The following is a 19,027-nucleotide window of genomic DNA, read 5'->3' as shown; positions in this document are numbered from 1 at the left end:
AATACCTTTTGTCACTAAACCAACTCAAAGATCCCCCAAATATGAGAACTTCATGTTTCTTCCTCAAGCAAGTTGTTATGGAAAGAAAGATTAGGGCCTGAATTAGGGATCACTTATCTAAGTAGACATTTATCCAAATGCTAGGAAACAGCAAGAGGGACCCTTTTAAAGATGTGCCCACTTTCCAAGGTCTCTTTATCAGGAACATGGGAGGGAGCTTCTTTGTTCTCAAGCTATGGAATCTGCACCATGAGAATTATGTTCAGCAGGGACATCCATTGGGGGGGGGGTCAAAAGGTCAAAATGGTGGCCATGGCCATGAGATCCCACAGTCATGTCCACCATCTTGACTTTTGTGGGGTGAGCTTTCAATTGCATGGCCATCATCTTGATTTTTTTACTCCCCCTGCAAATACCCCTGATGCTCAGCATCCATTATTTCCATTTTTTAGGGAAGGAGCCAAAACCTCCCTCTTCTCAGTTGCAATGATACTATTTTTATAACAATTTAAGGACTTCTTTATTTTTTAAAAAATGTATTGTTAGCTTCCTTGAATGCCTAGGGCCAGAAAAGTAGGATGTAAATCCTAAAAATTAGCAAACAAATGAAAACTTGGTTGGAGACAGAAGGCAGAAGCTACAAGCTATCTTGCTGTTTTGAAGAGGCATAGTCAGAATTCAGATAAAGAATGAGAGGAGATGCAGATTTCCAAATAAGGTGCCACTTGGCCTTGTGAAGTCTCAATAGCATCCTTAGTGTTGTTGGGATAGACCATATGAGAACAATGACTCCTTTCCTATATCTGAAAACATAAACTTGCCCTGTTTTTGAACCCTCTCCATCCTTAATTATATAGGTTCCTTGGCAGGAAGAAAAGAAAAGTTGACAGAACTAGGCAGAAGATGTTTAGGTGGTCTGCTCAGAAAGAGAAGGACAGAAGAAAGAATGCTCAATTTAGTTACAGCTCTGGATTAACCATTAAACAAAATAAACACTTCCTCAGGGCACCAAGGGAAGGGCATAGAGTTTTTCCCCCTAGCTCTCACGCCCTTAACTCTTTCACTGCCACACTCAACTTTAGTTTCCAGCACTTACTGAGTCATAATGTCTTGTCAGTCAAGCAATGGAAGAGCCAAGGGGCACTATTAAGGTCAGTTTACCTTAATCTAGCCCTGGTTACACATATTTCAACTTAATTTCAATAATGGATGGAAAATGTGGATGTGGTGGCAGAGTGTGAAAGTGTTTGAAGGATTTTAAAGACCCCGCACCACAGATAACTGGATGTGAGATCTTGTGGTTGAAGTTCTGTTCTATGGAGCAGTGGGGTTATTGCTGATCTACTGGCTTTCCTGCTATGGAGCAACTCCCCTGCCTGAGCTGCAATTTCAGCTTATTTATAGTTTTTAAAAATGAATGTTTTGATATATTTATTGGTTTTTATAATTAAGTATTGTACGCCACCCAGAGTCACTTTTTTGTGAGATGGGCAGCCATACAAATTTGATAAATAAGTAAGTAAGTAAGTAAGTAAGTAAGTAAGTAAGTAAGTATGAGAATTATGGAAATGTCAGATAGAGTTGGTGAGGCACTTCTGATCAGGACTGGGGAGGCAGAGGAGATGGTAATACTTTAATTTCCCCTTTTCATTCCTTCCACTGCATGTCTGCTCAGGGTTTCTTACACCTATACCTAGTTGCCCCTGTGAGGGGGAATTATGCCTTGCTGCCCCAGGTTCTACCATAAGGTAATATGCCTGTGTACAGAAGCCTCTTTCAATTGCTGAAAGCTTAGGAAGATGCCTCCCACACACTGCAAAGCGACCTGATGAGTCATGTGATTGCTATGCCTCAACAAGGCAAATATCCTCACCTCCATGCGCAAAGTGATTCATTGAAGCAAACAGTAGCCACCTATTACTATACGCTTCCCTCTTGCCACCATGTGCAACTAGAGATGGTGTCCCATTGCCAGGCCTGAAATAAGATTCAAACATCAGCCTCCCTGCCTTCTATCATGCCCTGCTACCAACCTATTATCCATTTTTATACAATCACCTTGAAGCACTCAATTAGAGTTGCCTAAATTGTCTTTAGCAGTAAATTAATCCAATGTTTCTTCCACAATATCTTCTGCTTTCAAGCTGAAGCGACCAGAAGGGTAGCAATGAAAAGCTAATTTTCATTCATTCATTCATTCATTCATTCATTCATTCATTCATTCATTCATTCATTCATTCTGTACAGCTGCCCACTCAACATGTAACTTATATCACCTCCTTTCTCTTAAGAACTAAGTCTGAACACTTTTGTTGTTGTTCAGTCATTAAGTTGTGTCCGACTCTTCATGACCCCATGAACCATATCGCACCAGGCCTTCCTGTCCTTCACTGCCTCCCTGAGTTGGCTCAGTTTCATGCTCATTGTATCAGTGATGCTATCTAACCATCTCATTCTCTGCCATCCCCTTCTCCTTTTGCCTTCAATCTTTCCCAGCATCAGGGTCTTTTCCAAAGAGTCCTCTCTTCGCATTAGGTGGCCAAAGTATCTGAGCCTGAGCTTCAGTATCAATCCTTCCAATGAGCAGTCTGAACACATGAGGTAACAAAAGATCCTGGGCCAGACAAGACAAAACCCAAATGCAAGGAGAAATCTGAAAGGTAAGAATTGCGAAAGGGTGAAAACCATCACATAAGAAGAAGCTTTGCTGGATCCAGCCAAGTTGTATCATCTTCAGCATCCTGTTCCAACCAAATTCCTATGAAAACTCCTTATGCTATTGCTCCCCAGGAGCTATTCTCAGAAGCACATTACCTCTGACCCCAGAAGAGCTTCCATGTAGCCATGATAATAACCACTGATAGACAAGCAACTCAATTCTGTGAACATCTACCTAGTTCCAGTCCCAAGAAAGCTGTAAACAGGACTCCAGTTTGTTTGTTTGTTTCTTTAAATTTATATGACCACCCATCTCACATTCATGACTCTGGACAGCTAACAATTAAAAACTATATCAAAAAACATAGAACAAAATAAAAACTGCACAAATATCTGTCATGGCTGTGATTTATCACTTTTAAAAGCCCTCTGATAAATAACCATCACTCACTACTATTATTTCTGGAGTGTAAGCTAACTGGTATTTCACTTGACAAACTTATTTAATTACTTACTGGATTTATAACTCACTTTTCTACCCATCTGATAATCAAGGCAGCTTGTGACCGTTTTTTTAAAAAAGCTCTAATAAGAGTAACAAAATAGCATTAAACAACATCCAGGTAAACATTAAACATTAAAACAATACATTAATAGCATGGTGGAAGAGATTTTTCTTTTTAACAGCTTCCTCAATACTGGGACAGTGGAGCCAAGCACCTTTCCCTACAGAGTGCTTTTAGGAATCCCATGTTTACCTATGTGTCAGATGGTTAAACCTATGGCAGCAAGAGTATTTTCAGGTGGGCACCTCTGGCTGATCTGAGTAGCCAGGCAGATTCATGGTAAGAGAAGTGGTCCTGCAAAGAAGACTTTATAGGTCAACCCCAACCACAGTAGTAGGTAACTGGTACCTAGTGCAGATGTTTCAGCAGAAGAATCGTATGATCTCTGTACCTTGCTGTGTAATCACTATTTTTTTTTTTATTTTATTGCCACATCACCAGCAGGGCTTCCCTAATCTTCTGACCCAAACGCCAGGGGAACAGCCAGGTCTATAGAGCCTTATGAAAGGCTAACAGGGCTGGGGCCATCCAGATCTTTGCCCATTTTGCACCAATTGCAATTTCCAAGCACTTTTCAAGGGTAGACCCATGTATAGCACATTGCAGATGTCAAGGTAGGTTGTAACCAAGGCATGGATAACAGCCACTAAATCTGGCAAGCTCAAGAAGAGTCACAGTTGATACAGTAATCATAACTGCAAACATGCTGCTAATCATATCTACTATTTGCAAATCCAGTGATTGCTGGGGATTGGAATCTATTGCAAAACAATGCCCCAAGACCCAATTAAATTAAGTGATCCAAAAGGATATCATCATCATTGGTTTCTAAAATCACCAAGAGTTCCAAGAGAACTAGCAGTGTTACACTCTTCCATCTGGTTTCCAGCATAGGTCTTCCCTTCAGGTAATCAAAGCAATCTCAATACTATATCCCATATAAAACCCTGAGAGAAATGGATCCAAAATATCTGTCTCATTCAGATATACCTGGAATAGTGCCACTTTCTCAACTGCCTTGCTCAAGAATGGGATATTAGAGACTGGTCTATAAATTAGAGAGGTCTTCCAAGTCAAGAAAGCCTTCTTAAGTAAGCTTTATAAGGCATCCTTAAGGCTCAAAGGGGTACTAATCACTTCCCTTCACCTTGGTGCTAGCTGCAGCCTAGCTAATTTAATCACAGGGGCAGGTGTTGAGTAAACAAGCAGTGGTTCTCAGTTCTTCACAGCCTGTCCAAATCCTTGAGATATACAAGTTAAAAGGAATCCATATGACCTGACAAGCAGTTACCAGTGTTAACTCCCTGTGACCCATATCAACATTGGAGTTCAAATCAAAGCAAATTAGGTTATCTTAGAAAATTGCTCACAGAAAATGTCTGCCATCTTCATCTCCACACCTGTCCCCCTGTCCCACTCCAGCTCATGCCACCTTCTTGCCCTCCAGCTCTGGCCTGCTGCATAGAGTATCCTGGTGTGCAGGACTGGGGAGATTAACTCCCCTCCTCTCACAACCAGGTCTCTGTAAGACGTGCCAGGCTAGTGCTTTCATAAAAGAATTAAATGCTAGATAATACCAGCAATTGGTCCCCCATCACTGACATCTCAACTTCCTTCGATAAACTGCAGTCCAAAAGGAAGGAAAGTCAGTCATCAACCCCCCTTCCCCTGCTACGGCCAGGTTGCTGTTGTGATTATGCCAGAATAAAGAAGTGATCTATTTCCTTTTTTTTTTTTTTTTAACTTTTGCAGCATCCTTGAAAGGGGCATGGACATGCAAGTGTGGACGCCCCCAGAATAGCTATTATATACCAGGTTGGGTTATTTGTCCTTCTAGCTCAATATCCTAGTTGCCATTAGCTCTCCAGGATTCCAGGCAGATATCTAGGGCAACTCCTGCACCCACCCATCCACCCCCCATTGTAACCACTGTATCAAGAATTGAAGCTGGAACTCTCTGCATCAGAGGCATCTGAGCTACACTTCATAAGATCCTTCCAGCATTTTATACGGCTGGAATTATTGCGTGGAATGTAATGTCTAGTTGTGATTTACTGTCAGAAAACTTGTTTTGTTTTTCTGGTAGAACTGAGAACAACACGTAGGTCTGTGTGCCAGATGTACAATCACTAAACAAGTGATCAAACAAAATTAACGATTTAATCCAATTTAACTCTCTTTCTCTCTCTGCTTTTCATTTCCCCTGAGCAATAGAGACCATGTATTAGCTTAATCGAAAAGTTCTGCCATTTCTATTAACAAATACATAGAGCTTGATCTTTCATTGTCCTTCTTCAAAACAGCAGAGAACTAAAATCCTCCCTGAAGACTTTGAGAATAATTTGGAATTGCACATTAGATGTTGATTGTAGCCCTGGTATATTCCTTTTATATCAAAGTATCTAACATACAGAACAGCAAAAGCTAAAATATGATTTCTTAATATTAACAAAATCATAGAAAAGACAGAATGTTGCAAGGACATCCATGAGTTATGTGGCGGTAGATTTGCTTTAGCTGTACAATTGCTTTAACATTGATAAATTAAGTCATAAACAGAGGCTTCAATCATATACTTACCTGGCAGTAAATCCAAATGAAGTCAATCATTCTTATTTCTGAGCAGACACATATTGGAAGGCTCACCCTCTATGCTAGTCAGACACCTAGAGGTGTTATATCACTAGTCAAAATTTGGAATCAGGAAATGAACTGTTGTATTTTAAAAACATAAACTTCAGTCCCTAAATATAAGCTATTAATCTATATATGCAACTGTAGGAGATCCATTACTGCAACAACCTGTTTTAATTATGTTCCTAATCAGACTATTGGCCACTCTGAGCCTCTGTTGTCCTTAGGACTGAATTGGGGTCAGTCCATAGTCCTAGATTCTGCATTACAGCACTTATGAATATGTTGGGACAACAGCATCTCTAATAAGCCATAAAGACATCAACATGATAATACATGAGTCATGACAACACCATGCAAGATGCACAATTATGTTATGACATTTTGACATCTGATGCAAGTATGTTAGTCCCCTCATTTACACAATGACATGATGACTAACAAATCATCATTTGCCCTCCCTTGCCCTGAGGATGCCCTTGTGCTCTGCAGTTGAGAGTAACAGCTCACTGGATTAGGCAGTAGGACAGAGTGGCAAAATGAAATGTTTATAAAACAAGAGCAACTTGTGGATCTTCATCAAACCAATCCTCTGCTAAGAACCAGTGAGCATATAGGGAAGAACCACAAGCTTGCCTCTCCTTTGCCGTTCATTCTCCTGAGCTATATAATAAGCACCACGAGTTGATAACAGCTCCCACTGGGTCATGGGCCACTGCTCTAATGTTCCCCCCACAGAACACTCCATGCCACCCCTCCTCATTTTTTATATTTTATCTGGACACGTAGGTACATTTTCAAATAAAGTAATGGTCAACCACCATCCATCGTTTTTGTTGTTTAAGAAAGATGCCACAAGCATTCCTGGAAATAAAGATTATGCTGGAGGCCAGAAGTTCCCTATTTTCTTAAACTTCTTTTTAAAGAATAAACATTCTGATGGAACTAAGGGAAATATCTGTGGGCATATCAACACTTCTGAGTACCCGGTTGGGGACACCAAGGCCAGTTAATAGAACTGCCACATGCAGACCCCAGCGTGCAAACACTGCAAATTTGAGATTGCATTATTTAAAACACAAATTCAAATTATGGGGAGGAAGGCTCTCTAAAAATGTAAGTAGATCAGCAAATGCCATGTAAATAAAGCAAATGAAATGGTTTTTTTGAGTTCAAGGGCTAATCCTGTTCTACTGTGCTCCACCGACATTTTCTAGCTGACGTTGCAGTTGTATCAGCTAGCAGCTTTTCTTGAATTCATTGAGAGACTTGGTTCTCTCTGCACACTGCATTCCACAATACAACACGACTAATGACTTCTGCTTCTAGAAAATGTGTTGACATTCTCCATAGGCCCAAAATAAATATTTAATGTCCTTCAGCTGGATGTGCAAATTCAGAAGGAGATTGCTTTCTTCCTTCCCTTTTCTTGAGCAGCAGCAGCAGGAGGGTGTTCAGCATGGCCTTTTCAAGGTCAGCTCCTTTCAAAGGAGAGCACATGCTGGAGTCTTAGCGTGCCTTTGTGGGGGAAATAAGATCTACTTATCACTGTCATGGAGAGGATGGGAACACAGGAAGCAACAGCCCACCCATGGCAAAAAGCATGCTGAAAGCAAACTCAGAAAAGAACGAAGCGTAAGGGAGGGGTATGAAACCAGAGATGTATCCCTTTAAAGCAGGATGAGAGCTTCTCACTTTTACTGGCATGACACACACATTGTGTATGGCACACAGGGTACAGTGGGCTGGGAATGACAACGGATGTCACACTTGGGTGGAACCAGAATTCTTTCCCGCTAACCTTTTGTCAGCCCTTCGAGATATACAAGATCAGGAAACTAGGAGTCTTGGAAAGCACTCTAAGATTAGAGGGTTAAAACAAAATCTTGAAAGCCCATCAAAGCCCCATTCTATTTCAACAGGTATAACCCAGTCAAAGTAGAATCGCTTTGAGTTTCTTTCTCATGCTTTCTACTTTTCCAAGATTGAGGTACCGCTTTTGTAATGGGTCTGCATTCTCCTGACATTCCGTCACAGCTTCGGGAGTGAATTCTGAGGAGCATGCTCTGTTTCTTAACCGTCTTTTTATGTTTTACATTACAGTTTTGTATTTCCTGCTTCACAGTAGTAAAAACGATGACCCTAATTGTCAGCAACTGTGTTTGGAGAGGGCTCAAAGGAGGGTATGAATACCACATGTGACTTTAAGATTGGCCCACCGAAGCTTCTCCAAATGTTGTCACTAAGCAGTAATTTCTAATTTGACAGTAAGAGAAGTGTGTTAACAGTGTGTAATTTAACTTTAATGTTAATTGTATTTAAATTACATTAAATCAAATTTAGTTTTTGTCCTGGCCCCAACCATTTATTTGTCCTGGTCCAATCCATCTTCTGGAGTCCAGCTCTCAGCTCATCACACATTACTTAATGCCCAGAAGAAGGGACCTTACAAACCTTGGTCTAGGCAAAGGATGACCCAAGCGAAGGCCCAACAATCATCCAACCACCACTGCTGAATGGCAAACAAAATTTCACCAGGAGCATTAATGGTTCCCATTCAGGACCAACCCAAATTATTTTGCTACCAGAAATGGAGTGGGAAATCCTTCCCCACCTCTGAAACAAGATATATACTACTTAAAGTTGCTCACCACTAGAATAGGAATGTATTCTAACTTAGATAACCCCAACGTCCTGACCTCAGGTGAGGATTCATGGCAAACTAGATGTCTCTGAAGGAGCAGGGATGGTACTGCGGTGGAGATCGGCAGCCAGGCAGCAAATTCTGCCCAGCAAAGTGTCTCTAGAAAAAGGAGATTGCCCACTTGCACTCTGGACAGCTGTTTCTCATGAGTAGACTACAGGAACTGAAGTTTTTGTGGTCGGCTTGTGAGTCAAGCGGCTTTGAGTTGACGGATTTCAATTAAGCTCACAGCCGTAATGGAGCCTATATGGACATAAAGTCCGCCAAGCCTCATTTCTTAATAATTTTTTGAAATTGCTTCTTAATTGTTTTTCAGCTATTAGGAACCTTTGGACCAACAAGTTTTATAGCACCAGCTGAGTCTCCTTCAATCCTTGGTGAAAGAAATTTTAAATACGAGTTTAAGGACTTAAAGATTTTTTTTTGTTTGAATAAACAGCAAAAGGGTGATTAGAACTTTGATTCTGGAAAGTTAGAAATGGACTAAGGGTCCAGATGGATTTGAAATAAGTTTTTGAAATTAATTATAGGAATCCTTCCCATGGGAAAATGCTTTTGTTTTGAATTCTTAAAAAAAAAAAAGATAGAGTGGGACTTTGAAGGTTGGACACTAGAGAGAACCGGAAGGAACTAAAGATTAAAATTAAAAGACAAGAATACTTAAATTTGATTTACTAATGCAGAATGGAACAAAATACTTTAACATTGGACATACTGAAGGACTTTAACTTTAACTTTATTACACTCAATTAGACCAGTACAATATTAAAAGAAAGGGAAAGACATGAAATATGTCCAATCCGAATAAGGGATTATATATCCAAAAGTATGCTAGTCAAGGTACTTGTCGGTTATAATTAAAAAATCATTTACAATAATTTATGCACCATGGCTTCAATCGTCCTAAAATTACACATTATAAACCATTAAAATTAAGAGTTAATATCGATTTTTGAGTACATAAATATAGAGACATACTGAAGGATATTTGTGAATAATGGACCCAGATGTTAACAGAGGCTTGTTAAAGCTTTGAAGGATTTTGTGAGAAGGGACCAAAAAAAAAAAAAATGAAATCAAGTTCTAGGGCATTATTTGAAGGGATTAAATATCAAAATTGTTAAAAGTAAAAGGAAGGAATATAAAGTTGGCTTATCTGACCAAGGTTAAAATGGATGTGTTGTCATCTCTGGTAACCCTTAATGGACTTTTGCTGATCAGGACTGAAACAACAAGGCTTTAATGGTTTGTTTATAGATAAGAGATGAGATATGGGAAGATCATTTGCTGTATTTTAAGACAAGTTGATAAGTTACTAAAATTGTTTGTACTTGTGATAAAGGAACATCACAAGTATAAAAAAGGGAAATCTTTTTTATATATTTCTTTTCTTTTTCTTAACTATATTCTTATTTTTTTCTTTCTTTTCTATTTCTTTCCTTTCCTTTTTTCTCCTTTTCTGCACTATTTTTTCTTTTTATTCTTTTATATTCTTAGTTCTTATCTTTTTAATTGTAATGTTTAATAAAATTATTATTAAAAAAAAAAGATAACCCAGACTTCCTCTATGAAGAGCTTTCTAATCCATGTTTGGTTTAAAGATTCATTTAATTAAGACAAAAGAGAAAATCAGGGGTTTGAAAGGTGCCAATCATTTTTTGTTTAACTTAACACTAAGTGAATACATAGGTCAGTTGTCCCCACTAAGGTGAGATGTGTTGCATTTAAAAGATAACCATTCTTTCTAAATATGCATCCATGCAACATGTGCCAATTTTATGCAGAATTGTGCGATCATATAATAGGACTGGCTTTGAGTCTTCTTGTTAACTCTTAATATCATACCAGACTGTATCATCATATGTAAGCTAGTTGTTGGTCCTGATAGGTTAACAGAAATTATATATATGCAGTTAATAGATCAATGGTAGGACTAGGGAGAAGCTATGATTCAACCAACAGTTTATGATTTCAGTTTCAATTTGCTACAATCAAAGATCAGCCAACAAAAGTTTGTGAAAGTGATCTAGTAATTCAGAGACAGGTATTTTTAACTAGTGTCACCAAATCATTTGATCTCTCCAAGTCTGCATGTTTACTTGGGGAAAAAATGTCACTATAGATTACTTGGGAAATAAATGTCACTACTCCTATAGATTTCTCTCAAATTCCATCCACCCTTCAAAATGGGCCTAGGTTTCAAACATCAAACTAATCAGTTCCTGCCAGCTTCTTCTTTCCCCTGATTTTGGGGAGAGGGAAGGTCTGGACCAAGAAACAATTAGGTAGCACTCTATTATGTAGGCAACTGCTGGCCTCCAAGATGTAGCATAGGTGCAGTGAAAGGTGCAAATCAGTTCTCTTGAGAAGGTTAGGCACAAGAGGTGAGCAAAGTCTCTCTTGGAATGGTAAGAACAGATGCTCAATTTCTAGGAAAACATAAGACATTTATTAAAATAAAGGGAAATCTAGAAAGACAAAATAGAAGCAAGTTATACCCCACAAATGGAAAATAAATATTAGGTACTTACTATTCTATATTACCACAGAGTACTTACATATAGGAGGTCACCTGGCAAATAGCAGAATCCTTCATATTTTTCTTCAAGTTGCCACAAGCTTCATCATTGTTTTATTAGGCAAACACAGCACTGCACTTGATGTACGGTTCTCTCTTCCTCATGTCCCTCTTAAGGCAGTGTTGTCCAAACTTGGCCACTTTAAGATGAGTGGACTTCAGCAGGCATGCTGGCTGGGGAATTCTGGGAGTTGAAGTCCACTCATCTTAAAGTGGCCAAGTTTGGACAACACTGCTCTTAAGGAAACGCAGCATGGAATGTCTTTAAAAGCTTCATGCCAATTTCCAAATAAAATATCTTGAGAGAGGTGGTAAGAATTAAGAAAAAGTTTGCAAAATCCAAGCTTTAAAGGAACATTTTTTACTTGAAGTTTAGATTTAAAGGTAATTTGGCATACTGTGACTTGATATTTCTAACAAGTTTGCTTTAATTCCTGTTCTTTCCCTGGAGGAGTATTTAATATTGCCCTTACCTTGTAAAGCAAATGAGCCGCTCAAAACATACGCATTCTGCACACAAATGCAGACTTTCTCCAGATTCAAAGAGCACCTTTCAGCACAGGGATTTCTGATAATACCGTAAAAGGAAAATAAACAGGGCAGTTGATGAGATTCTTAACAGGATATTATTCACTACCAAAATTCAGTAGCTTGGCCAAAACAGTGTGAAGTGGTCGAAATGGCTGAGAAACACTTCTTATCATCAATACATCCCTATTAAATCTCTTACATTCATCTAATTCTGCTTTATTCTGGAACAACAAATGGACTATCACAACTTTTTAAAAGTTCTTACATTGCTCTATCCAGGCCACAAGGTGGCTTCCTACTTCCATATTCAACCCATATGGACATCAGATTTCTCACCACAGAAGGGAAGGGAAAGGGGATGGAGAACCAGTCTGCCCAAAATTCACATTTTTTCCTTTTAAGGGAAGAGTTTGTTTGCAAAATTCCAAGACCCGCAAAAGCATGGGCTGAACTGATGCAATGCCATCTTCAACGTCACAGCAGCATGCCTAATCCAGGTCAACAGCACCCTCTGCTGTCCAGTCCACAATCAGTGTATTCCAGTGTTGTTTTAAACTGGGTCTCTTCCAGTGATGTTCTTTGAATTGGTTCCATTGGGTTCTGTGCATAAATTCTCATTACCTCTTGCTATACATTAGGGTTACTGCAGTCAGGTTGCAAAAATCCAGACAACCACTAGATGGCAGCAAAGAGATACAGAGAAGTGTCTGGACTTTTGCAGCCAAGATGTAATATTTATTTATTTATTTATTTAAATTAATTGACCGCCCAACTCCAGTAATAGACCTACTATAAATGCTTACTTTCAAACATCATGATTAAGTAAATTCCACATTAGCCTACCAGTCTGCAGCTGGAAAAGTTGCAAAGAAAAAAGAACAAGTAAAGGGGCTAGAGCAACTTCTTACAAAGAAAGACTAAAAACATTGGGGCTTTTTAGCCTGAAATAAAGATAAGGAGGAGCATGATAGAAATATTAAAAAGCATGCATCATTTGGAAAATCTAGAGATGCGTTTGTTGGTGGTTTCCCCATTCAAGCTCTTTCATGGTCTTATCCAAGCTGCCCCCTTTCCCCTCAACTACTGTTATTCATTCATGATCTTCCCATATCGTATTTAATTTGGCACACGGGGCATCTGGGAATTACCAATCTCTGATCCCTGAAAGAGGCAGAATTAATTGCATTTCGTCATCCTGGTCTTCCATTCTAAAAACATTTCACACATACATATCTGTAATTCCAGCCCCACTGGCAGTAGCATGTGTGTACAAACCCACACACTGCACACTCCACATAGCAGAAAAAGATGGGGAGAGTTGACATTCTGTGTTCCCGGCCTTGGGAAAGGATCGGTGGCTCATATTCATCAGGGCAAGTTGGCAGAGTCATCCTCAGAGGAATTAAAATCTACAAGATGGCAGGGAGGCACCAGAATCCAAGCGCTGCCCCTTTTGTACATGCATGTGGGCTTGGATCATGACAACATGCCTGCCATCTTGTGGGTTGTGCAGATTAACCTTCCATTACCTTTGCCAGATATTCAACCAGCCACTACAAGTGTGCCTTTTAAAGGCCACTAACATAGAGGTTAGATTCACACATTGCACTAAATCAATTTGGGGGTTGGCTTACGGTTTAGCATGTTGTATGAACCTCACCAATTGTGAATTATTTAGTAAATTGTGATCACAAAACATGGTTTCAGTGATACGAAAGGCAAGCCACTGATGATAATAGATGGTTGTATTTAGCTCCATGCAATGGAAAATCTAAGCCATTCTTCAGCTGGGAAATGCAATCCAGTTTGTCTTGATTGATTTTATATGTGGTGCTTCAACTGCAAGTATTATTTAGGGTTTTATTTTTTTTTTTTATGTACTGAAAATATTTGTCTCTACTCCAAGGCTTGTTGGACATGGTAATAAACTGGGGACTAAAATCTTTGTGTTTTCAAAGTTGGAGGGGGGGAAAACTAATTTCTTCATTCCTAAAGAGAAAGTGAAATCTGATACCAGTACAGTTTAAAGGTGGCTCTGCATTCAGTCCACAGATTAATTCAAACTACAAACATCATGGCTTAAAACCTCTAGCTTAATTTCTTAAGGCAGCTTGCCTGATAAAAATTTCTTGAGAACTTGAAAGCTTGCATAGCCTTTGGCGTTGTTTGGATGGATCTTAATAAAACTATCACTGAGCTATAAAATTTGGATTCCCCCCCCCCAGACAGTGTAATGATTTTTTGTTTTAACAAAACTGTGTACAAAAATCTACCATCAGCCTTTCCTTAATTCTATATTCCTTAACAGCTGCCATTAAATGAAACATATGGGCCAGTCTTTCCTGCCCTGATGCCTTCGATATCTGGGGAAGGCTACTGTAATTTTGAGCCCTATGAGCAACTGGCATCATGGACGTACATGATACCTAACAGTGCGTCTTGGACCATAATGGAAGCCATATGGCTTAATCTGTTGTTGAGCATCACCTCTGGAATTTGTTACATTGAAAAACTGGAATCATTTCATCATGCGTTTATTTTTCTACCAAGAATCACGGCCTGAAACGCACACACACATCCTCCAATGTGGGCGATGGTTTGCCACCTGCTGTTATTCATTTACTCTACAACAGGCAATCCCACACAGGCTTCAATAACTGAATGTGTTAATAAACTGACCAGAACTGTTTACTTTGAAATACCTGGCTGTATTTGCTGCAGACCTGCTACACCTCACTCTGCAAGTGTTACTGGTTAGAGATGGGGGAGGGAAGGAGCAGAGAGGAAGCAGAGCTCTGGCATTTTCATATCCACATGTGTGTGCATTTATACTACCTGTTTTTCTCTCCCACCACTGAAGTCAGAAGAATTAATTGCAAGGCACTTGCAGACATGTTAGTCTTGTTGAAAACTAAGTTAGCAATAGTATTTTCCCCAGCGCATTTGCACCCTGCTCATAGCTTCCTCAAAGAGCACTTTCAGATGGCCAGCTTTGCCAATACCTACTAACTCTCATGTCATAATTCAAATGCAGCTGGAATGGGGTGAGTAGTTCTGACTATTTCCACCTAATGGGAATGGGCATGTTTATATATTTGCAAGTTTATAGAGCACACAGAGAACCAACAGTTAATCAGCATTTGCTTTTCTGGTCCGGTAATTGAGTACAGAGCACTATCAGCCAGTCAGTGCTTGGTTACCAGCCAGGACTGAATGCCTCCTCACATTCACTCAGTTTTGTGCCAAAACAAACATCTCTTCCCTTATGTTAAAAAAGAAAATGAGAGAGATTAAAATTGCTAACATTGGCCCAGTTGCCACCGTGTTTTCTCTATGTCAGAAAGGCTGACATGTCAATAATTCTATGTTTGGGTACCTTTACTAGCAGCGGGGTCACCCCCACTACAGCAGGATCCCACGGGGCTACAAAGTGTAGGAACTCCAATGTCCCACCCCCTCCGACCTTAACACAGATCACAGATAAGGCAGAAGAACACAATGGCTTCTGCAGTGGCATCCCATTTAACAACAAACATCCTGGAAAAAAGCAGTATCAAACATACATAGTCACTGGAGGTCACGCTTAACTTAACAAAAAGCGCTTAACTTAACAAAAAGCGTGAAATAGAGAAAGGCCGGGAGGACTAAATATAAGCACAAGTGTCTGGTCAGAGCATCGTCTGATGGAGATGGAGGGTCCCTTGAATTCCACTGCTTCTCTGCTTGGAAGAGCCCCTCGGCGTGGGTTCTAAATGGCGTCCAACAGGACTCTGCTTATGTTCAATAGCAAGCAGAAGCATATTATTCAAGCAGTTTTATACTACCTACAATAATCCCATGATATCTGCAAGCAAGATCCTAAGTACATTAACTCAGAAGTAAATCCCATTCCATTACTGAGTTTTACTCTGTAGAAAGCATGTTTGGAACAGTGTTGCCCCATATAGGTTTGTTTCCCTATATATATTGTGCAATAAAACAAATTCTGCTTTTCCACTATTGTTCCTTGAGCTACACTAGACTGGATGATAAAACCAGAAAATTCCCACAGAGAAAGAAGCAGAGATCACTTTTTATTATGGGGAAGATTTTTTCCTAATATTGGCCCCTTAACTCATTATTTCTGAACATGGGGGGGGGGGCAGGGGGGACAGTGGTAGATTGTGTCAAGAAGAAAAAAATTGAATATACATATTTAGGCAATTACTGTTATTAGGCCAATTCAAACTTCACCATATAGATACAGATACACAGTCATCTTGCTGAATATCAGGTTGTCTAGTTTCTGTCTTCTTTCAGCAACAACAACAACAACAAAAACCTGTGGCTTTTGCTTATGAACAGAGACACTTCTGTGCAGCAGATTGATTGTATATTTTTAAAGGGCGGGGGTTAGTGAACAAACAATTGTTTGTTTCTTCATCCAGTGGCAGTGGAGAGATTGCAACCTGATACTGTCACAGCACCAGGTTGGACCAAACTTGACTGCCCTCAACATCATTTTATATTCCTTCTTAAAACCATCACTGTGCAACTCGCAACTTCAGCATCAAGTCAGCCCTGCTTCCTTCTTTTTCCCCTCAAACCTTCTTTTTGGCTGAGTTCATAAATACAGAGCCACAATGTGGTTCTTTTGGCTCTAACTTCACATATTGGGCAAGCACAGCAATTGTGTTGGTAGCCCATTTTTTACGGGTCCCTTGTGCAATCTTTATCATAGTGTTTTATTCAAGAAACCATGGTTAAACAAAACGTGGCTTGGTGCAAAATGGGAACCAGTATCCCACCTAGAATACAGAGCAAGACCTTTCTTCCAGATCTTATAGATACAAAGCAATGTGCAGGTGGAGAAACGGCACACACAGAAAGGGTGAGTTTACCACATATCCTATAAATGTCAGAGTACACCCATTTTTTATTTCTGTACTTGTACTTTCATGCAAAAAAATAATAATAATCAGGGGTTTTTTTTAAGTAGGGAGGAAAGCGATTATGAAGAAAGGGATATGCAGTTATCAAAATTATTTACTGAAAAAAATAAGACTTGATTTCAAGAATATTGATGTTTCAAAAGGGAACAGAAACAATTTTTAAAATGCATACTAGGGTAATACTTGCGGGTTAATTAGGATTAAAAAGACAAAAATGTATGTTAGAAAGCATAAATACTGTACACGTCATCTAGATTCTTGTAGATATGTATGAAAGTAGGAATCTATAGACTGGAGATGGTTGCTCCAATTAATGGTGATAATGGAAGAAATGAGTTCTGGAAAATATTGTGCAACATTCTGAATGAATGGAGAATAATATATTGGTGAGTATCTGCTGAGAAATATGTCTACTAGTTTCAGATACATGGGTTAAGTATAAGACTATGTAAATGCAAATATTGCAACAGAATCTAAATCTAAAATTGTGATGGATTTTATAAGACAATGAAAGACAGAGAGAATTAGTGAAGGATACAAGAGTGATGAGAGGCTGTGAATATGGAATATACCATTGCTTGATAGTATTGTATGGATCTTGGGAAAAGGGACATGGAAGAAAAGGAAAGAAGTGAAATAAACCAGAGTAAAGGCAGAACAATTTCAGGAAGAGAAAATTTCACCTGTATGAAACAGTATTAGGAAAGACATTAATCTAACAGAATCAGTGAAAAGTGGATGGAAGGAAAGAGGAAGTGGAAGCTGCTCAGAACAGAGTGAAAACAATTCTATTACAAAGTGAAATACAAGTGTATGGAGCTACACTAAGTCTGAAAAAGGATGCTTTGTGGAATAATGAAGTGAGAGAGGCCATGGATGAGAAAAAATGCTTATCAGAGAATGATGACTACTGCAAAAAAATCAGAATGAGAGAAGGACTCCTGATGCTGTTGTCAAAAAGACAAAAGTGGGATTGTGCCATTACACTGAACTTCTGCCTCTTTTGGACACGTGTGTGACATCATGATGCATGTACAAAGGGAGCGTGGCTTGTAACGTGACAGCACAATGCTTCTTTAGTCAGATTGACTCATTCAACTCCCCCAGAGATGTCACTGATGTGTTAATTGGAAACATAAATGTACATCAACATCTATACACGCATGATACTGTGTTGTTAGCAGAGAACCCAAACGATTTGCAGTGAATATACAGATTGTAAGATGCAATGAGGAGCATGAATCTGAGAAGTACTGTATTGAAGATCAAAGTAATTTGAAAGGGAAAATTGACTAAATTGCAAACTATACATAAATGGCAAAAAAAAAGAAAAAGAAATGGAGCATGTAGATGAATTTATGTACTGTGGTAGAATATTTACTAAAGATTGGAAAATGGATGGGAAAATGTTAAGGTATGCAAATGCTGATAAAAAGGTAGTGAACTGAATGTGGTCTGTTGTGAGAAATGAATATTTATTGGAGGTGGTGAAAATGACTATTTATAAGAGTGTGCTCTTAGCTGCTTTGTTATATGGAAGTGAAATCAGCATATGCCAGGAGAAACATAAAAATAAGTTGAATTCAGTGGGAATGAGTTCCTCAGGCATGTGGTGTGGAAAAAAAGAAATGGGGTCAAGATGAATGTAGACTGGATTACAAAATGAGGTGACCAATACAACAGAAGTATGTTGAAGATGTTAGATCATACATTCTGAAGGAATGAAAGAGGATTGAATTGCCAAACATATGAAGAAAGAGTGAATAGGTTGAGAGAAAGGAAAGATTGAGAAAGGCATGGTTGTATGGAATTGATGAGATCCTGAAAGAGAGGTGAGAAAAGACAATGTATGAAGTCATACATGGAAGTAATAGAAGCAAAGATGGTTTGCAAGGACAAAAAGACATTGAGAAGAACATGAATGATGTTGGTATCAACTAGTTTTAGCTGTATTTCATTTTTTTACATCCTTAATTTCTTTGGTTTAGTATTTCTTATTCCTTTTCTATGTTTTCCATAACATCCCTTCTCCTAAAAGGGCATACAGGTAACCCTTGTTTAGCAAACACAATTGAGACCGGCAACTCGGTTGTTAAACAAAGTGGTTGCTAAGTGAAACCGTGACTATGCTTATGATCTTACTTCAGCTTTCCTTTGCTTTACAGACCTGCAAAGGTCATAAATGCAAGGATTAGTCACAAAGTTACTTTTTCATCACCGTCATAACTGTAAATGGTTGCTAAACAAGGTAGTCACTAAGCAAGGGCTACCTATAGTATGATAGCTATGTATGCCTGTCTAAAATCAGGGCCTTCTGCAGGCAAAGCAGGTGCCTCTGTTCTTGGGCTGCAACCCTTTCATGAAATTCATGGAATAGTGGAAAGAACCCTTCTTTAAGATAATTATAAGGAGGACCAAAGAAGAT

General features: G+C 39.1%; 1 protein-coding gene across 3 annotated transcripts in view; it reads right to left on the bottom strand.

The window, feature by feature from the left end:
• Window positions 1-19,027, bottom strand: part of CARD10 (caspase recruitment domain family member 10) — a 120,479-nt gene that overhangs the window by 76,093 nt on the left and 25,359 nt on the right. Inside the window, exon 1 of one of the 3 annotated variants that reach the window (XM_025163407.2) lies at window positions 11,121-11,139. The exons of the other annotated variants lie outside the window; for them this stretch is intronic. The gene's annotated coding sequence lies outside the window, so the exon portion shown is untranslated. Of the gene's footprint in view, window positions 1-11,120; window positions 11,140-19,027 lie in introns of those variants that run through there. 3 annotated transcript variants of the gene reach the window in all.

The sequence above is a fragment of the Python bivittatus genome, unplaced genomic scaffold, assembly GCF_059951505.1.
Source record: "Python bivittatus isolate LINGU-HERP-01145 unplaced genomic scaffold, Pbiv_v1 ctg000330_np1212, whole genome shotgun sequence".
Taxonomy (NCBI): Eukaryota; Metazoa; Chordata; class Lepidosauria; order Squamata; family Pythonidae; genus Python; species Python bivittatus.
The sequence above is the reverse complement of the archived record's forward strand: the minus strand, read 5'-3'. Positions and strand labels throughout refer to the sequence as shown.